The sequence below is a fragment of the Diceros bicornis genome, chromosome 37, assembly GCF_020826845.1.
Source record: "Diceros bicornis minor isolate mBicDic1 chromosome 37, mDicBic1.mat.cur, whole genome shotgun sequence".
In the NCBI taxonomy this organism is placed as follows: Eukaryota; Metazoa; Chordata; class Mammalia; order Perissodactyla; family Rhinocerotidae; genus Diceros; species Diceros bicornis.
This window is the reverse complement of record NC_080776.1, coordinates 19,256,105-19,283,522: the sequence shown is the minus strand read 5'-3', so window position 1 is coordinate 19,283,522 and position 27,418 is coordinate 19,256,105. Positions and strand designations below refer to the sequence as shown.

Sequence of the window (27,418 nt, the reverse complement as noted above, 5' to 3'; positions counted from 1 at the left end):
AAAAAGAACCAGGGCTCCATGAAGGAGCAGGAAATACACAAGATGAGTCTGGGACACGTTACCTCAGAAAGCAAAGATGAATGGGGTCATGCCAAGCAAGACAAAAGGAGCCAATCTGAAAGGCTCCCTCAGGCCTAAGATGGTACAATTTGGGCATAAAAAAGAAAAATGACCACAAGGAACTGACATGCAAATTAAACATTTGCATATATATGATATATAAATTATTATGTATATAATATATACAATATACACATATACACAATAATATAGCTAATATAAGTAAAACATTAAGATCTATGAAAATTATAACACTAAAAAATAAAAAATTCATTGGTCACCTTGGAGTATGCGGGAACAACAACTCAACACCCTAAAAATTGGTAAATACAAGGAAGGGAATGGCACATTTAGCCTGTTTTTTCTGTATAGCCTGTATTTGGGGTAACCAAATAAGTCACAAGGGAAAGTTCGTTATAGGAGATTCACATAGTTAATAAATGTAGAAAGAAAAACAGAAAATACCATTTTGTAATCCTTGGTGAAATAATGGATCTAGGCCACAATCATCAATGACCACTAAAACCAGTAGGTGAAATGCTGATCGAGAACTTCCTAGTGGATACACTGGAGCTGACAACTTGGAACATGCCGATCTATCACTAAAAATAGGACAACAAGACATCAATGTGTCTCATGATACCATGCAATAGGAAGTACAAAGCTCCATCTATAAAAATATTTGACCTCCTTTCCCCCACTAAAAAAAAAAAATTCTGAATCTAATCAAGCTTCTAGATCTATCAGTCTACAGGAAACAGGGGATGGAGAAACAAGTGAAACAACAGCACAAGGAAGCAGTGAGTCAAACCCGGAACAAGAGACACGACGAGACAAATACTGCGTTTCTCCAACAAATCAAATAGCACCAGAGGAGGGAAAAAAAAGCAGCAAAGAATGTTCCACGATAAAAGAGGCTCACTAGACATAGTCAAATGTATGGACCTTCTCAGGACCCTGATTCAAATAAACCACAATAAAAAAGATATATTGGAAATTATATACTGGGTATGATAATCAAGGAATTACTGTTAGTTTTGTTAGGTATTATAATGGAAGTAGCAGATATGTAAAAAATGTCCTTATCAGATAGACATACATACTGAAGTATAGTGATTTGGGATTTGCTTTAAAATATTCCAGTTCGACCCCTCCCTAAGAGTAAGTGGGGGGCTAGATGAAACAAGGCTAGCAAAATATGAATAACTGTTGAAGTTGGAAATTCATTATGTTAGAGTCTATTTGTATATGCTTGAACATTTCCAGAGTTTTCTTAAATTAGTAATAGGGCAAAGTTTTAATTCTGAAGAACTGGTATGTTTCTTTTAATTACTATGTCCACTGTGTTTTGCTTTGGTTTTTTTCCTCCGTATTTGCCCAAACATTCAAAGTTAAATGCATGTGTAACTGCAAAACGACCACCTTAATCCACACTTCTGATATAAAAACAACCCTTCCTCCTCTATAGAGTCTCGAAGCCACCTTACTTAACTGTTCCAATCTACATGTGTTTTCATTTTGTCCAGTGCAATTCAATAAACAAACTAATCTGTTGACAGCAGATAAGAAGAGAAAGAGTCTCTATAGAGGAAACAGGTTTATGGGCAATGCCTTCAATAGCTGACTTGTAGTGCCCCTCTCCGCAATAACTCTTGGAAAACTTCAACAATGCCAAGTTTTGGCATTGTGTAGCCCCTCCTTGGGAATGCTCCCACTTCTCTACTTGTCCAAAACCCTGCCTATCGCTAGCTCTGCTTTTAAATACCAGCTCCGTCATGAAGGCTCCCACAGTAAAAGTAATCCCCCTCCTCATACTCCTAAGCTTTTAAAATCTTGATTATAGTGTGCTATTATTATTTACATATGTACCACCCCCAACTAGTCATAAAGCTGCTTGGTGGCAAAACTGAATATTAGCCATCGTATTATATACTCATAACATTTGGCATACTGCTTTGCATAAGACTCCAGACACATTTACTGACTGGAATTGAAAACCACTTCTCAAAACAAAAACAAACAAACAAGGCCACAGAAATGAATGATACATTAATAACCAGAAGTTAACTATAAAGTTTTAATCTGAAACCCAGAAAGGGATTAGTGGCCACCTAGATGGTCTTGGAGGGTAAATGAGCAGGAAATCTAGAAAGCACCTATAATTTACCTATTGCTATGCACAAAGCCAGACCCATACTTATTGAGCAACTCTAATTTGTCCACCTGTATGCTGTCTGTGCCACAAATATAAACATGGCAAAATTCTGACTAAAGTGTGATGGATTCGTGTAACTAACCAAGATGGAATACTGAAAGGGCTGGTCTGGGTTCTCAAGACTGTGGCACAACTTGTAGAATCATCCTGCTTCGGATCTTCACAATTTTGCATTGACTGTTTTTATTAATATTAAATTAGAATGAACTTAATAGCACCAATCACTTGGGCATTATATTGTGATGTGTATTCTCTAATCCAATATCTATAACACTCTCTATCCATGAAACTACCCCTGCCCACTTTTTCCAACTCCTATAGTAAATACTTCCTGTATGTCTTCAGATTCACATAAAAGGCTGGCCTCGAGATCCCATATTGAGCATATGCGTCAGGATTCAAGGCAAGTCTCTTGACTCCAAGTTCTACTCTTTGTATTTATTTGTCCTGTCATCTTACATACGGATCAAGTATTCCAAAAATGTACAACATAAAACTATGATTCAACTATCAAAGACAAGTAACCAGAAATAAATGTTCACTGAGTGATTTTTTAAGAATACTGACTTTTAAATTCTGATCAAATAGGCAAAAGGCAATTCCTAAGATTATGAGTTAAATAAATATGAAAAGGATCCCCCCGAATGCTCCCTTACCACCCTCCCCCCCTAAAAAAACCACCAAAAAACAAAAACTGGCCCATACCTTCGTTTCATAGCTTTTGAGAGGATTCTTATTTTATTGCTCATCATTGACAACTCAAGTTCCTTTTCTATTAAATCTCAGAAATGTGTTGCATGGAGAGCTGGGCTACGAATACTGTAGACTACTTTCCAGTTCCAACCCAGTCTCCCAAACACATGCACAGGTCTGAGTGATCACGAGCTTCTCCATCCACTCATCCTTCGGGAAGATGCTGTCTTAACTAAAACAAAGCTCTTTAGGTATATGCTTCTATTTTTCCAGAACATTTTTTAAAAAGAGATTTTCAGAGACTTCAAATCTTTTTAACGTTTTCAGAATTTAGAGGTGTAGGTGAGGGTAGACTCTTGTTAGTGGAACATTCATGATCCTAAAGCTAAATGTACTATTATTATATATGTCATACGGACTGTTAATTCCATTTTTGTAATCTGAAATATTAAATAATTCTTATGTGAACCTATCTTTAATAGTATTTGCACAAGTTTAAATTTTTAGAACAAAAAATCCTACCTTAAATTAATAGCTTTTGTTCTGAATGAATTACAGAACAAGTACTTAATGAAATGAGCTTAGTAAATATAATGTTTAGAAATAATTTCACTTCATGTTCTTCTAAAACAGGCTTCTGTTAATCCTTGAAAGTTTCTTTTACTCACACTAAACATGAGAATATCAAATTATGAATGTTTATGAAATATGCTCTAATGGTAAAGTTGATTATTCAAGCTACAAAGCAAGAGACACCTGCTTATAGGACAGGGCTTTGCTTTAGCAGCTGATTTTTAGACAAAAGTAATTTTACAAGGATTTTTCTAAAGCACCAGCTCTTGTAAAAAAAACTGTGTGTTAATTTTACAAACAGGAACCTCATGTTAAACCTCAAACACTAATTGAGAGAATCATACTACTAGTGTCAAGTTTTACTGTGGTAATTTCAGTGTACCATGCAGTCATTATGGATTTTAAGACTAAAGTTATGATGATTAAGTACATTAGAATATTTCAAGCTGCCTTAAATCCTTTCTGCAACAAGGCACGGCATGTATAAACAACCACTTAAATAGTTCTAGAATTCACTTAAAGATATGATTGGAAGTATTTTTACAAACTGAACATAGCTAAGTAACTCTTAGGAGTTAAGAATGTATCATGTATCAGAGGTCTATGACTTCATTCTCGTTAAGTTTAAATAACCTTTAAAAAATATGTATATATACACACACATACATACACACGTACCAACATGATTTCTGACTTCTGCAGAAAAGTTTGCTCTTTTTTATTTTTGTTTTTTTGTCCCATTTGAGTAGTGGCTCCAGTAGCAGTTTTCAAATGTCTTTTCTTGTTTAAAAGAAAGGTAGTTTGCTCAGGACTGAAGTAAGTTGCCATGAATGGGAGTACTCTTCTAAATGTTTTTCTTCCAGTTGTGACTCAACAAAAAGTTCTAAATCAGGTTAATAATACTACAAAATAAAGTTTTAAAAATTAAGGTCTATGTCCTTATGTTTCAATTTTCTATATGAACGTAGCTGGGCAAAACTTTTAATATTTTATATAAATAATTCCACATAAAATATGCCTTTAACAATGTCTTTTAAATTCATTATAAAAGTAAATTACACGCACACTTTCTTCATAACTGAAATTGTTGGACCAACACAGCTTGTTTCTGAGTCAGCAGGGGGTCACTTCAGCATTTCTCCAAAGGACAGACTGTTTTGTACTTATTTCAGCAAAACTACTCAGGTCACAGGCTTTGTGTCTTACTTCTAATGTGTTACTACACGTCCCTTCCCGTCTCTGCAGGACCTGCCCAGCTTTACTTTGTCTTAAGGACCAGCCCGGTTGTCCCTTATCTTTCTCTCTAGTAGTCAGACCTATATGACTCAGGACAGTCACTGAACATAAGTGTCAGTTCTTCGTCTTTATAAAAACCGAAGAAATGACCCCTGACCTGCCCACAATAGAAGGCAATTTTTCATAAAGAATGACTAAACAAAGGGCTGCTCTGGCCACAAAAGAGCACACAATGTTCTGTGCAGTTCTGTATATCAGATACTATAGTAAAAAAAGCCAAGGAGATTCTGAGTGACTCAGGTAAGATAGCAGTCTGGAGTCAAAACATGACAATTCTTAACTTGTACCAAAGCTTATGCCAATTTATACTGTCATCGACAGTGCGTGAGGGCAGCCATTTCCTCATCAGCTAACCAACACCAGGCCCTATTATTCCTTTTGATCTTTGCCAATCTGTTGAATTAAAAATGCTATTTTCTTGACCTCTTCCTCTTCCCACCCCTCTCTTCAATTCAGTTCTTTTGTTTTGAATTGCTGATCACTGGTGACAATAAATATATTTTCGTGCCTATTATCCATTTGCATTTCCGTAGTAAAACTGTTTGTACATTTCCACTGCCCATTAGTCTACTGGGTTTGGAGTCTATCTTTTTCTTATTGATTTGTAGGATATTGTATAACTATGAATATTATCCCTTTGGCTGTTATTTTTTTGAAAATGTATTCTCCGAGTTTGCCGTTTGATTTTCAACTTAGTCACTTAATGTATAAAGTTTTCATCTTCTCTTAGCTTTATCTAGAATACTTTTCTTTGTGAATTCTGGATTTCCTATCAGGCTTATAACTGCATGTTGAATACGAACGCAAGATTTCATATTTATAGGTATCAGACACTATTTACAATCAAACAACAGTATCCTTTTCTGAAATAAGTTTGAGTAGAATCTATTTTACCAACCTCACTATATTATCCAGTTTGACAAAGTGTAGCAACTTTCACACTAGCATTGCTTAGTTGTGGGAAAAAGTCAAAAAAACCACTCTAACATGAATTCATGATCTTTCTTCAGTTAATCACCAACTAATTAAATTATCTGGGGGGAGGGGCGCAGAATATACTCTTTATATATGGTAACTAAATTTAAATACATATTAAGTATGACATTAAATAAACATTCAAATTTGATATTTTTCAAAATTATAGGCCTATGATTTGAGGATATTTGTAAAAATTAATTTATAGATGCACCTTTTAGAGATGGATTCAACCGATGATGTGACAGACTTCTCATTCCTAGACTTCATCTCAGTCTAAGCCAAGCCACAGGCAAATACTAGGATTTAGAAGTAAATTGACAGCATATACCATAAAATCTGGGCAGCAACTTCAGTGGGCATCAGGTAGGAATATTTTGCAACAGACCTGTATCCTCATGTCCTAAGCACTGAGGCATCCAGGACTGGAATACAGTCATGCATCACTGAACAACAGGGACACGTTCTGAGAAATGCATCGTTACGCAATTTCGCCCTTGTGAGAACATCACAGAAGGTACTTACACTACATGGTATGGCCTACTACACATCCAGGCTATATGGTACTAATCTTAGGGGACCACTGTCGGATATACGGACTGTCGTTGACTGAAACATCATTACGCAGCACGTAACTGTAAAGTGAAAGTGCGAGATGTCATACAGAGAGAACTCAAAGTATTTTGAACAGTTCAATGAGACATGTTAACATATAAATTACCATCACTACGTGAGCCTGTGATCTGTCTGGGAGCAAGAGCCATAAATTCATATTCCATCTGCACTACATTTAGCCTAGTTGGCAACCAAATTCCTATAAAATTTATCTACTTGTGGTTTTGTTACAGGTAAAGATGAATCTTGGAGGAGCTTACTCAATCAGAGGACCCCCTCAGTTATTCTCCAGGCATTCTAGCTTGTCACCGTCCCTCACAAGAGTGTGGTGTTTCAAACTGCACTCTATACTCTATATGTGATCTGACCAGCCAAGACTACCCATCCATATATTTCATAAACGTAGTCTTAAACTCCATTAATAGTTTTGATAGGTCACATTACATGGCTGCTCTTTAGTGAGCAATTTAACTGATCTACATCTTTTCCACATATCCCATAGTGAGCCACATTGTTTACCATTGCATTTTAGGACATACCTGCAGGACTGAACAATTATTCCTAATAATTCCTTCTGATTTAGATTCAGTATACCGTACGACATTTAGAGTTTCTTCTTGGATCTTGACTCTGTTATCCAGTGTATTATTAGCTTTCCCCATTAGATCCCTGTAACTACAAATCTGATCAGCAAGCCACACAGGTCTTCTATTACTCCCTGTTAAAAGTACAAATACTGGAGCTTTCCAACTAAAGCCTGCCACCTATCTGTATCAGGTGTACAGTCATTTAAACAACCATAAGGCCTCCAGGCCACCTAGCTGTATTACCACTAGCAGTGATCGTGTACAGACTTCTCTGACCTCACGACACACATCTATTCACGTATAAGAAATAAGTATCCCACACGCAAAAAGTATACCATACAAAATAACTATACAAAATTACACTGATATTCTCTATTCTATTTCCTTCTATCCTAGTCCCTTGCTCCCTTCCCTCCTGTCTAAAATGCTATTCATAGCCCACTAAATTGACTTTACAGCCAACTAATAGGACGGAACCTGCAGTTTGTAAAATACATTTGTAATCAGTCTGAATAGCTCTTTTACTAATGATAGCTATCTTATTAACAATGCTGAACTTCTCAAATTAACACAAGGCAAAAAGATTTCATCATTTGGTTTAAGACTTGAAATTACATTTACATATCACAAATCATTATTTAGAAACATCTGTAATACCTTAACTGATTTCCATGAATATGTGAAAGGTCTTTTATCAATAAGGATCTGCCATCTCTCATTTTACCTACACTGATTCATTCACAGATATCCAAAGGAATTAAGAGTTACGTTATCATAGTTTTAGAATTAGTTTCAGAAAATATGAACTTCAACTATTTCTTTACAAATTAGAACTGTATTTTAACAATACAAAAGGTTAATCAATGTCCGCATTTGAAAATGTGAAACCACCAGTCTTCAAGGATGAAATTATAAATCCATTTTTCTTCTGGTTAAATTTGCTACTCACTTTACTAAAAGGTTATGTAAACACAGTCCATACGATTACGGGCAAACATCACGGCCTCATCCACGTTTTGGTAAATAAGAAAAGCAAACAGCCAATTCTGCACTTTTAAAAAGATGATAATTCCTTAAAATGAATGTGTAATTCAAAACTTGAACTGTAAACAAGTGGGAAAACTTAAAACCAAGTTCAAATATAAAAGAAAGCCTTTTTAGAAAATTTTTGTGTCAAAAATTAAGATAGATTAAAAAAGTAAGAAAATGCTGTGGTTCTATAAAGCTACACCTAAGAGGGGTGAAATGATTTTTATTTTTTCCCTTTAGTCCTTCCAATGAAGAACTGTATTTTGAAGCAACAATTTCCTTTTTTAAATTTACAACCTTAAAACTTATTTCTAAAGGATCAGATGTAAACCTGGAAAATCACTCTCCTTCAAGCATTGCTATTTCTGTTCTGGCCAAATGCCCACAAAAGCACAAACATGCCACAAAACCAGCCTGAGCTGAAGCACCATAGTTGGAGATCTGAAGGTCTGTTTTCTTTTTAAACTGCTCAAAGGCCGTTGTATGGTGGTATTTAGTGTAAATAGACTTTTTCCAGCAGAAATATTTAGAGTCACAGAATATACAATTACATGGCCCTTTAGAGGATCCTGTAGAACATTTTACCCAAGGATGACTTCTCTGAGAATCCTAACTGGTCAACATATCCTTTCCACTCTTCCATACCAACACCCTAACTGGCATATGGAGGCCCTGCTAGGTTGAGAGAAAAATTCTAGATGAAAGAATAAGGCTAGAAACCATTTCATTCCAGAGCAAGTCACTGAAGTGCCAACTGACTGGCATGATCAAATATAAAAGCTCTTGCTTGTGCTTTTGGAAGAAACAAGTTCCCAATCCTACAGCCAAACTCAGCTCGTGGACAAAAGACGTGATCACGTCTCATCATGTGGTGCACATCCACTGGGAGCTGTTCCGGGACTTGGAATACAGCTGGGAGACAAGGCATACACACAGGAAGACTGAAATCAATGGGAGACGAACACACGCCACCAGACCTATGAAAAACCCAAATAAGTGACATGAGTGGCAAGTTCAGAGGACGGACAGGGCACTGTGTACTGAAGGCCTCAGACTTCAACGAGACGCTTCTTGAGCTGCGCTGTGTAGACAGGATAAATTTGGATAAGAGTCAGAAAATGTATTACAATTGACTGCAGAGCGTTATGCAACAATCTGAACTATGATAAGGAAACAAAAATTATTTTGTAATTTCAGCAAGCTCTGGTGTGTAATAAAGTATCGAGTGAAAAGGAAGGCAGAAGGTGAAAAATTCACTGTAAACCCATGTGCTGTTTACAGAATAATCACATGCCTTCTCTTATTGCTCAAAGAACATTCCACACTTTATGGAGTGGTGCTTTCCAGGTGAGCGCTGACATCACGATATAGTCACAATGGAAAATTTGCCTTTTAATCTGAAAGCTTTATCTAAAATGTACAGCAAAAGCATTTTATAACCAATGGAATATAAAAAGTTTTAGGTAGAGGCCCCAAAACGTTCAGAAGAGCTACAATGGATACATCTACTTAAAAACTTATTTCCTTCTATAAAAATTTTGAACGTAGGATTTCATTTTTCCTTTATTATTTCAGCAGAAGAATGTTACTAACTCAAGTGAATGTGATGGCTAAATAAAATATCTGTGAAAGTGTTCTGTAATCTACAAAACAAGCATACAAATAGAGACTATCATTTCTGTGCAGGACTCAAAAATCTACCTTCTTGGTTTTTAACTTGATCTTCCAAGTGTTGGAATTATTGCTAACTATACTGCCAACCTGTCAGAATCTTAGTGGCTCAAACAGGAAGTTAATGTTAATTAAAATTAGGTTTTCTACAGGTGTTCATGGGGGTAGGGGGTGCATAGGTTGAGCCTGCTCCATACAAGTGGGAGCTTGGTGATCCAGGCTTTGAAATTTTTCCAGACTAAAATGACTGAATCTCACTGTGGCTTTTAAACCTCGCTCTAAAGTCTGGAGCAGGTGAGGGTCCATCTCCTCTCCAGCTTAAACACCTCTCTCCCATCAGTTTTTTATATTGGGCTTCTGTGTCAGAAATTTAACCAATTTTTTACACTACTAATTTGTGACATAATACAAGGTACATTAAAGATGTCTGCATGTTGGACACAGAACTATTTTCTGAGGAAAGCACTGACCTGGGCTCCAAGTCAATTTTTACAAGTAGATTTAAAATCAAGTCCTAGGTAAGCTTCTCAATTTTCAAAGACAGATACTGGTGCTGCCTGCCAGCTCAGCTAACTGTTAAAGCAAAGTAGTTACTAGAAAACTATAACCTTGGACTTCTCCAGTACCCATTTTTTTTTTTGTGAGGAAGATTAGCCCTGAGCTAACATCCGATGCTAATCCTCCTTTTTTTGTGAGGAAGATTAGCCCTGAGCTAACATCCGATGCCAATCCTCTTTTTGCGGAGGAAGATTGGCCCTGGGCTAACACCCGTGCCCATCTTCCATTGTTTTATATGGGACGCTGCCACAGCATGGCTCAACAAGCGGTACATCGGTGCGCGCCCGGGATCCGAACCTGCAAACCCTGGGCCACTGAAGCAGAGCACGCGAACTTAACTGCTACGCCACCAGGCCAGCCCCTCCAGTACCCAATTTTAATAAGAAGTTCAGTGGTATGAATAATTATAGAGGGCGGCTTCCAAAGCTCCAGAGCATCAGAAAAGTAATGACTTAATTAAATCACATTCCAGCCTAATATTATTCCTTATGTCTTGTACTAAGATAGCTTGAACTTGAACTCAGGTACTTCACTTTTACAGACACTGTAGAGAATTGAGAGAAGTGTACTAAGGACCCCAGAGTCTGCATTAATAGAGGATCCACAGGGTCTCGATTCTTGGAAAAATTATGCTTCTAAGTGGCTGGTTTGTTTTTTACCTTAGGAACACAGTCTTGGAATTGATCTTGTTTTCTTCTTTGTTCTGGCTACTCAAACCCAAAGCCAAATGTGTGGTCCCCATCTAGCTAGTGTAAAAGACATGCATTTATTTGTGTACTAAACCTGCTCCCAAAATCATTTTATTTGTCTTATTTTTCCTTTGCTCTTATCTAATTCTTTGGGGTGAGAGGGAAGATGGGACAGAAAAGGGAAGAGAAGGAACCATACCCCTAATTTTTTCCATTTCCCTAAAATAGAAGGCAAGGAACATGAAAAAATAACTAGCTAATTTTAGTGTGAGGGTATGGCTTTTACCTTACCACCCTGATAAATTTGTTAAATACTGCAAGATCTAGTGTCAATTTTCTTGCTCTGGTGGAAACAGGTGACACTGCTAAGGGGACATCCTGTCTGGTGAGAGGTTACTAAATTAAGTCTAACAGGGAAAGTGTATCAAGGCAATCAACACGTACGGTGTACAGGAAAGTAAGGTGCTTCCATCATCTTTCTTCAGAGTCAAATAATTTCTATCTGTGAGTAACAATGGCCCAGGCCTCCTTTGTAATGTGTGAGATGGTCATCACAGCCCCTCCATCTCTCAGAGAGCTCCTACCCCAGCGTGCAGTGCCTGTTCAATCCCTGTCATTCTCCTTTCTGGTAAGTAAGGATAAATAAAAATATTTCAAGTTTATTCAGTATATTTTTCAAGCCCCTATTATGTGTGAGGAATTACAGACATTAAGGTCTAAATGGCTGCTTTTATAGAAAAATATTTTTTAACCAGTTATACAAAATGTATTCTATTCAACTAGTGTAAAAAATACCATTCATAAATTAACAGCTGAGCTGTACTTCCAAATCTCTATTCTATATTCTACTCCTATTTCTGGGAAATTAGGGAAAACAACAGAAGATCCAGGGAATGAGGGTAGCGGGGGAGGCGACGGGCGAAGGGCACCACGTAAATGTAAAGGAGAATGAGGAGATAAACCAAAATGCTACCCAATCAACAAATGCTGGCGTTTAGACTGAAAGCAGATTGACAAAGCAGAACAACGTTCCATCCGTGGGTAGCAAACACTTATCCCTCTTTCTGTATTTCTTGGATTGTTGAATGAATATAAGCTAGGGACTTTCTAGTCAGGGGTGGAATTCCTTTGGGATCCTGCAGTCCAGTCCTTTACAGACTCCTCTGGGCCCTCAGAATATCTATGGCCAGAGGAGCTTTCTAAAAACGGAGCCTGTTTTTAAGGCTAAAATGAGAGAGAAAGCACAAAATAAGAATAGGAAGGAATATGTGGCCTCAGGGCAGATAAATAACCAAGAAGTCTGTTAGAACTTATATCTTGGACATCTAAACAAATCAGACAGGAGGATAAGAACCCCAACAATCCTCATAGTTGGGGAGGTCATAGGGTCACTCTATATTGCCCCCAGCACCATCTCCTGGCAACTGCCCTCCCCCAACACACACCATCACATAGCTCCAATGGGAGGCGCTATAGTCCTATAGGAACTATACCTCTGCTGGCCCCAGCAAAGTAACCTAGAAGGCAGGCAGATGTCCCGTTAAGTCTCTACGGAGGGGCTGAAGCTCCATGAAAGAACATTTATGAAATGCAGATGGCCAGGATCTCTACCAGGAGAAACTGGTCTGCACAGAGGATGGAAGGGGTAAGCAGAGAATCACAGCAGCAAATGGACAGTCATAATGGAGTCTGGTTCTGGCTGTTGGTGAGACCCATGTGCACCTCTGCCTTTTCTCACACCTTGAGTATCTGACTTTTCCTCGAGATAAACTTTCACTAAATTCTTCTCTTGTTGGAAGAAACAAGAGAGTTCCAGGTAACACAGAGGTGCCCTCTTGGGTATCACTGCTCCCATCCTCTGCCCCATAAAGGCAGCTCTAGGAAGGGCAGGGTTCAGGCACTTCTCTTAACCTTGTAGAGGGCCCACACTGGCCTGGTGGAGACTGAGAGTGGCACTGTCTTTTATTTTTCCACGTACTCTGCAGACCTACTTTTGGGGTTGGAGATCTGAATGTGTCATTAAATGACAGAGGAAGAAACATAAAAAAAGTGAAAATGTGAAAACAGATAAGTCTGTTTATTCTCACAAATTGAGAATAAAGTTCAAGATTATATCAGCAAAGGCAAGTTAAATACAATTTTTTTTCCTGGCCATCCTAAACTGAACTCCCAAGACAATCTTGTGAAACTTCTGATCTTTCCCTTGGATACAGCTGGTCTAAAACTTGGAAGAAATATGGAAAAGTAAGTATAAAGAAATAAAGATTACATAAATATCTAAGTGTAAGAATACTAATATATCATCTTCGTAAACAGTCCTTTCTAAGAGTTATCCGGCATCCAATAACAACCATTTAAAAACTACAATTCCCCAACTTCTCTTTCTTCAAAAGTTCCTGAGAAGCTACATATCTGAGAGTCAAACGGGGAATTCAGGTGTAAACAAGGTGTTTACATTTAGACTCTCTCCTTTCAAGAGTCTGACTTGAGGCAAAGCTGAACACTTGAGTTAGAACATCACAGTTCCCATTCAGAGAGAAAAGTCAAGGCAATCTACTCATAACCCTTTTGGTTCCAAAGGACCAGTAGCTGCTATGGCTCCAGAATTAGCGCCTCAAAATCAAATTACTATAGGGGGAAACACCTGAGGATCTGACAGCCTTGCACCCTAAGCATCAAAAAAATGAGAGGAAGTGGCCAAGAAACAGCTAGCTTTGCAATTGCTAAACGTTAGATGACATAATTTATCATCCAAACAAGGACAATTTGGGGAGTGGAAAAGAACACAATGAATAATTACATGGGGACAACGGGTATAAACCTGAACTTTCCCTGGCAAACCAGGACACTTGGTCACCCCTCCTAAACTGTGGCTATCTTGCCTCCCTGATGAACAGCCAACTTTTCTGTTCACGTAAACTCTTCCATTTCCCCTGATCTGGCAAGGGCAAAGCCACCAACACTTAGAGCAGGGCCTAGCAGGGTCACCTGCACATAAGCATTTGTTAGCGATGATGAAAATAAGTCTCTAGGCAATATTTGGTATTTCAAATCAACAAACATCTACAATTTACTAGGTTTATGGAGGAACACACCCACGTCATAAATAACTGTAACTCTTCAACCTCCCACCACTACTCTTTCCTCCAGGGCAGGTGGTCAATGAGTTGCCAGTTCCCCTACAGGCACACGTTTCAATATTATCATGACTCATCCCATCCTGCTCTCACTGTGAAGGGATCAGAACAGGCTGATCTACTTGATCTAATTTCCCCAACAGACCAATATCTCAGTGTGAGCTTTCTTCCCCCCACTGACCCTCTGAGCTTTTTTACCTTGGCTTATGCACTCTCATACCTAAAATTATAAAAAACACATTTCATGCATCCCCCTGGAAAGCAAGGGATCTTCATATACTCTTCACAAGGTGGGATACTAAAGGAAAACCAACAGTGAGATTGTGTTTGTGTGCATACTTAACTTTTAAATGAAGGTGAGGTGTATGGTGTTTCCTAAAACCCAAGCATGGGGTGTTAAGACTGACTCTGATAAACCTGAAACTATAAAACTTCTGAGCTCTCTGCTAAGAGATGACTTCACTGGGCTACCAGCTCTCTCCTTTGACCACTAGGATATTCTCAGCACTAACTCCACCTTCTTTAGGTTTATGATACTGCATCAAATAGAATGTACCAATAAAATCAGTGTGACATCAATTGGAAGAATCTAATGTGTTCGAACATCTTTACCAATTCAGTGATTCAGAGAAGCAAACTCTATTCTTATCTTCCACCAAATAGCTAAAATAGCTAGATATTTTAAAATAGCTTTATGGAGATACAATTCACATATCATACAATTCACTTATTTAAAGCATACAATTCAATAGTTTTTAGTACAGTCACAGAGTTGTGCAGCCATCACCACACTCAATAAAATAGTAGGTTTTTTTTAAGACACTGGAGGTCACTTGTAGTAAGAACAGAAAAATAAATACACATTATTTCATTTTTCCCTGGCTTACATGAAATGAACATCTTAAGACTCTGAATATGTATCGGACCAAACTATTTCCCAGAAAGGCCCAATGGGCAGTATATGAAAAGCCTTAGCTCATGTCTCAGGGCATCCACACTAGCATAAGCACTACCACTTTTAAAAATCTCTATTTAACAAGACTCCCGCATTGTTTATTTGAATTTCTTTTATTTAGCCACTATCTGAATTGACTATTTGCTTACCCAGTGTTTCAGCCTTTAACTTGCTTGAAAAATAGCATGCTTTAAGGGTTGAGAGCATAAGCTCTTATCAGACTCTAGTTTGAATCTGCCCTTTGGTAGAGTTGTGCACCAAAACCCTCGGGCAAAACATTTACCTCTGAGTCTCAATTATTTACAAAATGATAGGATGATTGTTAAAATTTTAACATGAATAAAATGCTCAGAGTAGCATTTGGAGCCTACTAATAAATGGCAGTTATGAGTTTGTCTCAGCTTGTACTACACGGAAGTAAATACTAACCCTTTGTCTACCATCACACAAAATTTTTTCACCCATTTATCTCAGGTTTTTTTCTTTCCATTACTTGACAGCAATGAAAATAAGCCTGCTTCCTCATCCAAAGGTCTGATAAATATTCATATAAATGTTCTTGTAAGTTATGTTTTTTAAGTCATTCTTCCATCAGATTTATTTTCATAAAGGGTAGCTTAATTATACTGATTTTTCCCAAAAATAGATGACCAATTGCCTGAAAACCTTTTGCTAAATAATCCTTCCTCCTTCTCCACTGATGTGTCACTCACATAGTAGGTGCATATATAGCTTTTACTGAGCTCCCTAAGTTGACTTTTAAAAAATATGACATATTCTCTGGCCAATGGTACACTAACTTAACTTGGGCAATTTTCTTGCTTCATAACATTCAGTCTTCACATTCAAGAACATGGTAACTCTCCATTCTTAAGTCTTTTTTCACTCAATTAAGTTTATAGTTTTCTTCAAAGATCCCAAACATTTCATCCCCCCATCTTAGGTATTTCATTTTTTGTTGTTATAATGAGATTTTTCTCCCAATATTTTTATTACTGGATATTGCTAGCAAGAAAAACACTACCAATTTTTAAATATCTTTATGTGGTATACAACTATTTTACTGAACTCTTATTTTTAGTTTTTCAATTGATTCTGTTGGTTTTCCTAGGTTTAAGATTGTGACATTTGCAAATATTCCTATTTCCTATTTTTTCTTAACAGTTATATCTCTTTATTTGATGTATTCTTGCATTAACCAGGATAATATCAAACAATGGAAGTGTTATTGGGCATGTTGTTTCATTTTCTGATTTCAAGGAGAATTCTATCAGTGTTTTCCCATTAGTAGGTTGTTTGCTGTTGATTTAAGACAGATATTCTTTTATCTCCTATTAGCTTTTAAAGAGTTCACAATCAGGAAGGACTATTTTTTTTTTTGTGAGGAAGATCAGCCCTGAGCTAACATCTGATGCCGACCCTCCTCTTTTTGCTGAGGAAGATTGGCCCTGAGCTAACATTCGTGCCCACCTTCCTCTACTTTATATGGGACACTGCCACAGCATGGCTTGACAAGCAGTGCATCGGTGCGCGCCCTGGATCCGAACCCTCGAACCCCGGGCCACCACAGCAGAGCACGCGCTCTTAACCACTTACGCCACCCGGCCAGCCCCATAATCAGGAAGAACTGTTGAATTAACACTGTTATCTTGGCACATACTGGGATGATACAGCATGAGGTTCAATATATGCTGGTGCCAGACTTCAAGCGTTCAAAACCAGGCTCCGTGACTTACTAGCAATTTATCCTTGGGCAGACTATTTAACTTCTTGGCCTAAATTTCTTAATCCGTAAAATGAAGATAGTAATAATAACCTCTTTCTTAGGGTTGTTGTGAGGGTTAACTGAAATAATGTATTAGAACAATGCCTGGCACAGAATAAATACCAAGAGTTACCTGTTATTTGCCCTCTTTAATTAAGAGAATTTCTTATTGAATTAAATTTGCTGATGTCTTACTTAGGATTTTCATGGCTACTTTCATAAGTGAAATTGGAACATGGTTTTCTTCCTTTGCACTGTCTTATCAGGTTGCCTTTCTTATATTTTGCTAGGTTTCTAAGAGTTTATGGTAGTTTTAGAACATGTATTTGGTATCTTTTGGTATTTTTATAGAATCTAGGATAAGTGAGACAGTTTATTAAGTTTTCCCAAGTTTTTAAAAAGAACATATAATGTCTCTACTATCTAGAGGTCTGGAGCTCCTCTCCCTTTTTTGGTTGGGAGGCCATGGCCTTTAATATATATTTAATATACTCCCTGATTAACCATCTATTCAAGTGCTTTACTTCTTAAGACAATTCTGAAATGCAATCAGTTCCATTTTCATCATTAGATCTTTCGAAGTTGTATATGACATACAAATTTAGACCAAGTGTCTCTCTGGTCACTTCCTTCTGGATGTACTCCTGTCTTGTCCCTTTTCCTCCTCCCTATTTCTTATTCCTTCGTCCTCTCAACAACAACAAAATCCTCTGTGAAAGATAGTTTTGCCCTTTCCAAACACCTATGGGGTGCTTGTATACAATACCCTATACTAAACACACTCATCCCTCTGTTTTCCTTTTACTACACTTAATTTTAAAAGTGGGGGAGCTTTCATAAGATAGAAAAAGCTAACATTCTCTGCCCTCATCACCCCCCTCAAGTCTTTAGCTTCTGTGAGGAAGGAGTGCACTCTACTGTCTAGCCTTCTTCCCATCAACTCAGCTTCTACGCATTCACTGTGGAGTCTTCAGGAACAAGAGCAAGACCAGCTCTTGAGTCAACAAATGGGTTATGACCAATCTTAAAGGACAGGGATGAACAATTTCAACAATATGAAAGTAGGAAGTATTTACTTTGCTGTGTGCACACACAGGAAGATGTTACCAGTTCTAGTTCCTTCTTGCCTACTTCAGAAGGCAGGGCACAGGGATGCGGGCCACTGTATCTGCAACTAACCTGCCATATACAGCTTACAAAAAGCATATTATATAGCTATATTCTAATACAATGAACATAAGTAACATGATCTTGTAAAAACATCAAGATGGCTTTTAAGTCCTGGAAAATATTCCAACTTAAATGATATGATTTAACATTTTTCAGATAATCTCAAATATGAATGAGACTATTAATCCTTCCAGATATCCATATCCTGCCTACATCCTTTTCCAATATCCTTAACAGAATCCTATTAGGAAAGGAAAGAGTTAATAAATGGATGGTAGCTTCTAGAAATCAACACTTTGCAAAAGACTCACTTCCTTCTGGAATTTGTCCAGCAATCAACATCAAGCTCAGTCTCTATGATTTGTGGATTCCACCTGTTCCTTTTTTGGAAAAATAGTACATTAGCTTCTCTAATCTTCCTGCACAGCTCCCTCCCTTACAGCTCCTCAGACCATCGACAGTAACTCAGTAACCTGAAAGTTCTCTCAGTGTCCTAGGATATCACACATCCTGACCAGAAGGTTTGACCTCATCTGTCTCTGTAACAGAAATTCCCTATGTTTCAGGATGATTCTACACCCATCCAGTATATTGTGGCGGAGGCAACAGAGTATGGTGGGTAAACAAGTGCATGCTCTGGACCAGGGTGTCAAACTTCGGGCACCTTTGTAGGTGTATGACTGCAAATCAATAACTTAGCTTCTTTTTCTCCGTTTACTCACCTGATAATATGGGGATGAAAATAGGGTTTATTATAGGATTAAATGAGGTAAATGTATATGAAGTCTTAAACTTTATACCAGCAGGTAACAAAAATGTGCCATGTTAGCAATTATTTATTCTTTTTACCTCATTCCTTTTGCTTAGACAAGTAGAGAATCTTTATGCTACTTTCATACTGAACTGGTATGCCTCAGTGATGCTGATTGGAACCTCTCATTTCAGCAACTTCAGTCCATACTGAGGACAAATGGATAATAAAAAAAACAGAGAAACATTTAATCAGAGCTAGACAGCACAGATGCCTCAGGAGGTAGCATAAATGTACGGGGTAGCCAGCTACGTTCAGGACAACAGGGAACAGTCTGTGGACTGGATTTGGCCCCACCATTGTTAATCTCCTCTAAATGTCCCTTTTCTTAGGTCAGGACACAAAATTAAACCCCCAACAGCAATATAAAATATTGAGCATGGGGGAATTTAAAAAACTGCAGAAACGGGGATAGAACGGAAAATAGCAACTTTTACCTTATTCTTCTTTTAGTGAATTAAAACTATAAGAATGCCAAATTAATCACTGTTGTAGGTATGTGCATATCTGTATTTAATTACACGCTATAATGAAAGATTATTCTAAATTTAAGATATTGTTAAAAAAGAATAGTTTAAAAAATACACAATAATATAGCTCAGCAACTATGAGTCCATCTGCAGCTATGAGGCACATCAACTTTAAGTGGGTCTTTTTGGCTATTTTAAAACTTAATATTCCAGAGGGCTGGTATCACAACAAATGATACATTCAGCCACAGATCAAGAGTCCAGCTTCATTTGAAGGCTGTCTCAACACTTTCAAAGACTTAGAATATTTTTGAAAGTATGCATGTCACAGTAGAAAGAGTTTCAGAGTTTCAGCTATCATAAAAGCCAAAATGTTTTGGGCACTTACAGCACGTCAGACACACTGCGCAAAACATTTCTCAGTGCACCCTCCCAACCGCTCTTGCTGTTTTACAGATGAGAAAGCTGAGGCAGAATGGGCAGTCAACACCTTCCCCAAGAAAACACAACCAGAGTCCAAATCCAGGAATTCTAAGGCTGGAGCCCTTCTTCTCTCTAGGCTGAGTTTTAGTTTTCTCCCTCATAGTAAGGCCTATGTATTGTTTCATGAAACTTCTTTTTCAGTTTTGACAGTGCGTTTATGCAGGTGCTGGGGCACTGATCAAAAATGTAATTTCTCACTGTGGGCTGAAGTAAAAAAAAAGGCTTGAAAAACTCCTCACCTAAAGTGTTCATTCTTTTCTGAAAATAAATGGTTCCAACCTTAGCTGAATTCTAAACCTGATATAAGTAATCATCCCAATCAAAAAGTCAACGCTTTGACTTCCATACTAATTCCATACTAATAAGTATGTAAATAAGAGGGTTCCCAAATTGTGTTCTAGTAGAGACCCTCTTCAAGATATCTGCGGGTATTTCCTGGGGGAGGGGGTGTTCTTGTGACTTGGCAAATTGGGAAATATTGCACATAAGATTTCCTTCCTGGACACATGACACAATGCACAGTCACAATGCACATTATTAAAAACACCAACAAGCTCTGCAGAAAAGCAGTAATATAACCACTATGAAAAATTAAAATCTGATTAACTGTTTTTAACCCAGTGTGTTCCCAAACTTAAATTTCGTTCTGGAACCTCTCTAACCAACAACTATTAATCTCTCATAAGACTAGTGTTCTGCAAAACACAATTTGGGAAACGCTGCTTTATGTGAACTCATCCAGAAAAGGGAGATCCTAATAAGCACCAGCAATTATAGTATGTAAACCTCATTCAAACAAGCACAAATATAGCAGAGAGAAACAAAATTTAATTTTCTGTGTATTTTATTTAAGTATTTCATCTCTGCTGAGCAGTTTTATCAGAATATTACATAGCTGTATCATTTAATAAATATATGCAGAAACAATGTATTATAATGTAACAACACGAGGTGGGGAAGAGGGGAGAGAAGAGATATGAAAAAAGGTAAAAACAAAAAAAAATCTGCAATTCAAATAAATTAGAATCTAGTGTACAAAGTTTACATACATACGAAATCTACTGAGACAAAAACTTAAGTACATAGGAAAAACTTACAACTCACACACCAACGAAGGCTGAAGAGAGAATGAAATCGTACTGTAAACAGAGAGCCAAAAGATCTGCAAGGATCATGCTGGTGGCCTGAGTGTGTCTCCCTGCGAGAAAACCCAGAAGTAAGTGACACGGCTGACAACATGCTATCAGAGGGGAAGAGCTCTTTACTTAGACTAGGAACCCTTTGAGACCGGCATATAGAACAATACCCAGCATAATGGGCAATGAAAACTGTTTGTGGAACAAATTAATTCATAATAAATGTCTAAAGAATAGGAATGCTCAGGGTGGTGACTATCACCATCACCTCTTATCGGTGACAGAACACCGCGCTTTTTGGAAGCAACCCTCTGATCGTGGCCAGCATACCACCTTTATGTAGGTAGAGGACCTGTACCAAATACAGCCAAAGAATACTATCTTAAGCATATTCTTCATATCCTCAAATTTGATTCTATATTTTTGGTTCTTTCTTTTCCACTCTCATTGCCTTTGGTTAATGTTTTTCCTTTCCCCAAAACAAAGAGCTCACAGAACCTCACAACACATAGTACTTAAAAGTTGACAATGAAACTTGATGTGAGGCTTGAGGATTTGTTAATCATCAACTCGACTTACTAAGCTTGTACTTTACAACCACGTAACATTTAATTTTTAACCATTTATTCATAAGTACAAAAGTAGAAAATTTAAAAATATACATTTTGATGTTACTCACATTACCTGAAGCAGAAAACTACTATACTGTGAAATTACACCAGGCACCTGACCAACCAGGAGAAAAAATGTGAAAGCATGGTTACATGCCATAAAGCTCTCATAAATAAACTGACTTCAAGACCACAGGCAAAAGGAAAGCTATCAGTACAGGAGAAAAAGGCAAGTCTTAGAAAGCCTACACCTAGGATCACTGAAAGTAAGAGCAAAAGAGACTGAAGTGTTTTTCAATCTGGTCCCTTTGGTATAATCATGGGATGACTGAAGCCCAGAGAGATGGAGTGACTTGCCAGGCGTGACATGATTAGTCACTGAGTGAGGACCCAGCCCAGATCTTCCAATTCCCAGGCTTCCCACTGTAACACAAGGTCTCCCATCTTCTCTACAAGACAAAAATGGAAAATAAACACTACCTATTGGCCTAACTAAAACCATAAACCACTAATCAGATTATGACTCTACACTACTAGAGCATTTAGAATTAACTATCTCATTTTGTATTATAACATGTGGTTACTGTCTGGAAACCTATTAAAATCCTCATTAGGCCATATTTACAAATCTTCATTCTAAAGTACTAAGTCAAAAACGGTTAGCAAGAAACCAAGACCCTAGGGAGGACAGTAAAACTATTTCATATGAGAAAGTCATACCCTACTCCAGGGAGCATGCATTTTGAAGTGAGGCAGATCTGGGTTCAAATCCTAGCTCAACTGTGCAATTTCTGCATGACCTTGGACAAGCCCCTCACTTTGGTTTCTGACCTGTAATGATGCTGGGGGACACTGCTACCTACCACAGAGGTTTGCCCAACATTTAATGGTACTCAAATGGTAATTTTCTCCGCTAATCTATTTTTGTCCATCTTTCCTGATTCTTGGTCTATTTCAACTTTTAGCCTCATACAACCACCCCCCCCCAAATTTGCCAGACACATCACAATTATAAACATTAGTACATTAAACATCTTTGAAAAAAAGGATTATGTGCCAAAGAGCACTTAATATGTGAATATAATCTTTGTAAATGTTAGTGAAAAGGTTCAAAGAAAACATTACTGCATAAAGTATCAAAATTTCTTTCAAGCAAACTGGATAAAGAATGAAGAGAACCAGGCTCTAGATCCAGTCCTATGGCTAATAAGCCGCATAACCCTTAGCAAGTGACTCCACGTCGCAGAAAGTTCCATCAGGTACAGCTCAAAAAAAAAAAACCCACTGCTCTAGTTACGATGAGCCTCAGTGTTCCCATCTGCAGAAAGTTCTCACGTTTCTTCCACCTGAAACAGTCTAGCATCAGCATCAGTATCATCATAAAACTTATTATGTCCAGCACTTGGTATGTACCAGGCCCTGTTCTAAGAACTTTAGACGTAGTGACTCACATAATCCCCGACAATCTTCTCAGCTATGGTCTATATCACTGCTATCCACGGATTCTAAGCTGGAGAGAAGGGAAGGAACTCACCTAAAGCTACAGAGCCCACAGGAGGGGCGAGGATTCAACAGTCTGGGGATCCGGCTGCACCTGTGCTTTCACTGATTTATTTATCTTTTTATTTTTATTTTTTAACCTGGCTTCTCCTATTTGTTTGTTTTCTTGAGGAAGATAGGCCCTGAGCTAACAGCTGTAGCCAATCTCCCTCTTTATCTTTTTTCTCCCCAAAGCCCCAGCACATAGTCGTGTATCCCAGTTGTAGGTCCTTCTAGTTCTTCCATGTGGGGTGCCGCCTCAGCACGGCTTGATGAGTGGTGAGTAGGCTGGCACCCAGGATCCCAACTGGCGATCCCCTGGGCTGTGGAAGCAGAACGTGTGACCTAACTGCTACGCCACCGGGCCAGCCCCTGCACATGTGCTTTTAATCACTAGTAATACTGCCTCTCAGAATTCTATAAATCCCAAAGTAGACCTAAACTATAGACAAGTAAACAGAAATCTGTTCATGCTATTTTGTTCTTGTGCCTAAATACAGCTGATATACAATCTACTGTGGAGGGAGAGAACAGCGACTAACATGTTAACAGTACCCTGTAAAAGAGCAAGCTACAGTCCGTTAGACAAAGTTATAAAGTTGCAACTTAATTAAGACCAAGCTACAAAATGTATATTTTGTTTCTCAAACATTTTATCCAAACAATCAAAGTGCTGTGATGTTTTAACATCATCATACTTCCTTGTCATCAAATTTATCTGCTGTATAATGCTCCCAAGGAATAATTATCATGTAAAATCAGACTGCCACTAAATATTGGTTAAGTAGATTTTCTCAATCTTTGTAACTATGCATGTGAAAATGCATATATACATATAAATAAGCAAACACAAATCTACAACTTAAACACTGTATTGTGAGTATCAAAATCTCAAGTTACACACAACGTAGTAAGGATTGTGCAAATAGGTATGTGCTGGACAATGCCAGAGGAAACGGCCAGGGCAGGCTTTACCTCCCTCCTCTGAGGCCACTTCACACCTGACTGACCTCTTGCAATTCTCTGAATGCCATTCTTCCTTCCTCTGCCAGCTTAACATCACAGTTGCTAATCAACCACAATTCTGCCGTGCTCTCACCCCTTCTATCTCAAGCGAAAAGTTAAAAGCACGGTGGGGCCAGGAAGCTCAGTGAGATAGAAATGGCACATCAGAGGACAACACACACGTGCACATGCACACACACCACAAAACAGAATTCTGATGGCAACCAGCTGTTAACTTTAATTTCACCACCATCAGTATATATCATCTGCCACCCAGCCCTGTATTAACTCTTCCCACAATCCTTGGAAGGCCTGAGAAACAGAAGCAGAACAAACATTTAGCGCTTACTCCCAGACGGGTCTACTTTACAAATGCTGGTGGTAGAAATATTTGCCTCACTTTGCTCTACCCCACACTCCAGACTGATAAAGGCAGCGATTAGGGTCCAGTTGGATAGTCATTAGAGTGGTGAGACACCCAAAGCTCAATTCCTTCTTTAATTAAGGATGGCTCCAACACGAGTCTTCTCTCCAATAAAAACAAAATATACACTGATGACTAAATGTTATGCAATTTTTAGACTACCTGGCTTGATCTGCATTCACACAAATACAAGATCTTTACACCTCAATAATTAAATAACAAAACGAGTCACAAGCAACCTAACCCAGAGGTTCAGAGATTTGATCTTCTTTCCCACGATTTTATCACACAACATTTTGCCAATATCCATACTAATCCACCTATCACATTCCTATTTCTGTAACACCAGACAACATCCATAAAATCAAATTCCTAATTAAAAGGAGCCATGGAAAAGAGGAAAATAGATTTTTGAAATAGAAACAACACCAGAAAAGTAACCAGAAGACACTACCTGAAATGAAATTCGGCCCTATATTGGATTTTATTTTTGCATGGTGTTGGGGGGGTGGAGGCGGGGGGGGGGGGCACGATCCGGATGTATGTCTGTATTTTTATGACAGATGGCAAAACTGTGAATGATCAGTGATCAATCCCTCCTGGAAAAAAGGCAGTGATGATAGAAATCTATAACCTACAAAAGTTGATCAAAAGAAAACACTTTAGTAAATATTCAAAAGTAATAAACGATGCTTTGTGGTATACATACTTGCAATATACAAATAAAGATTTAAATAAAACCAAATTATAAAACCAAACCCCATACTTAAACTGGACTTTCTTAGCTATTCTTTTATATTAACTTTATGAAAATTTATACAGTCTAACTCAGCTTCTCACTTTATACGCCATTAGAAAGAGAAACAGAGACCTCATTAATACATTTTAAAATGTAAAGCACCAGGGAAAAAACTGGTTTAAACAAAAACCTGCAATCTGAAATGCTAATGAACTAATAATGAAATGCTAGTGAACTGCTTTGAATCAAAAAACATAAAAGCCCCTTTTGTTATAGCAGCAAATTATTTCATGATAAATTCTATATTTTACTAAAGAAATACCAATAGAAAAACTAAATACATCTAGCCTGAATCTTTGTGATGTCATGATCAAAAAGTGGATGGCCCTAGCATAAAGACTATTTTTTTCGGGGGGGGGGGTGAAAAGGGAAAGTGAGGTGCATTACTGTATGGGAGATTATACCAGCTATGAAAGTAATCTTTTTATAATGCCTTTTTAAAAGTACATCCACTCATATAGCAGAGATGTGAGATCTCTCCCATACCTGATGACAGCACGCACCCCTAGTAATAAAACCTTTCTCTAGTCAACAAGCAATAGGACTCAAATCTTACAAAGAAGTTAATAAATACACTTCAAACAAGAAGCCTTTATAACAAGTTCTGTCCACAGTAGCAGTTATTAAGCATGACTACTGCATTTTATCTGAGGTAAATAATGCAACCTTGTCCAAAAAAAATAATACATTTAAGACTTCCCTTACTTGAGTAAAAATATTTTTATATGAAGACATTTAATGACCAAAAAAGAAAAGCTTAATAAAAGTTTTTTACACATATGCAGTTTATTTCATCATGTAAAGAAAAAAAAGACTGAAAAGGAAACCAACAAACGTTCTAAGCTGCTCCCATAAATCATATACCCTAGACTTCAAATACAGCTGCTAATTATTTGCTACTAATTAGAAAAAATGTACAAAATAAAGCTAAAGACTCACTTCTGGCTCTCCTATAAATATTTTCATAACTAAAAACTCCAAGAAATTTTTACCTTTCTATAAAAGGGTTCTATGTCCAATTTTCAATCTCAGATTAGTAACAATCTGATTTCTTAAAATCATCAATTTAGATTGGTTTACACAAAGGCCATCTCAAAGAAGTTATGTTCAGCTCAGTAATCCTGAAGTGTAGACACCTAATACACAGCGCAAGAAGTTTTGGTGCATTTTAGTGAACTGCACCAACAGAAACGCCTCATGCGCACACGAGCTTATTTTATTCACATCTTTCCATTAACTCTTAAGAGCCTAACATCTAATGAAGCTTTTTGCAAAAGGTACTTTGCTTAGTCTGGACATGGATTTATTTGAATATCCGGGAAGCTGTCAAAATCGATCTCAAAGTGCATTATATTCAAGGCACAGAACGTCAACTCCTTCCTGGGCTCCTCTCTTTTCTTTCACAAGAGCGCCTTTAACATCCCCTAGCTTACATTTCCGGACTCATGAGTCACTCAGAAACGAGCTCTAAGTTTCCCTCAGAATGGCACTCAAACAGCTCCTCTACAGCATTCAAGGATCTGGCCCCCAAATACCTCTTTAGCCCATCCCCACTCCCCCACCACGGCCCTAGGCAACAAACTGAATTATTCACTATTGCTAGACTACGTCTTTTTACCTTTGTCCTCTAGCTTTGCTGCCCCTCCACACATCGTCTCTTCTGCAACCCTCCTCTCCCAAATCCCATGGGGCCTTCAAGACCCTGCTTGGCACCGCCTCGCCCAGGAAGCCTTCCAGATTTCTGCTGGGCGGAAGTGATCGATGGGTCGTGTCTTCCCTGGGTGCCTTCCTAGCACCTTGCAGTTCTTTCACGGGACTTATCACCTCCTTCCTGGTATCGTATTATTTGTGTGCTACTCCTCTTATCTCCCACACCAGAGCGGTAGCTCCTCGGGGGAGGGGACCGCGGGCCCCGCTTCACCTTTGAATCCCTCGGGCGCGGACCGACCGGGGCGCCAGCACGCAGTCGGCGCTCGAGGTGGCTCAACCGAACTCGGGGACGCTCCGGCCGCGCCGTTCCCGACCGGAAATCGGTTAGGCATTTTCCCGAAACGAGGATCACAGAGATGCGATCTGCCTCCCGGGAACAGGAAGTTGCCCCGGGGCCGGGAGCGGGGCGGCCGGGCCTGGGTGCGGTAGGAGTGACAGCTGG

General features: G+C 38.3%; 1 protein-coding gene across 1 annotated transcript in view; it reads right to left on the bottom strand.

The window, feature by feature from the left end:
- CAB39 (calcium binding protein 39) overlaps positions 1-27,418 on the bottom strand; it is an 88,042-nt gene that overhangs the window by 60,128 nt on the left and 496 nt on the right. The gene's annotated exons all lie outside the window — the stretch shown is intronic.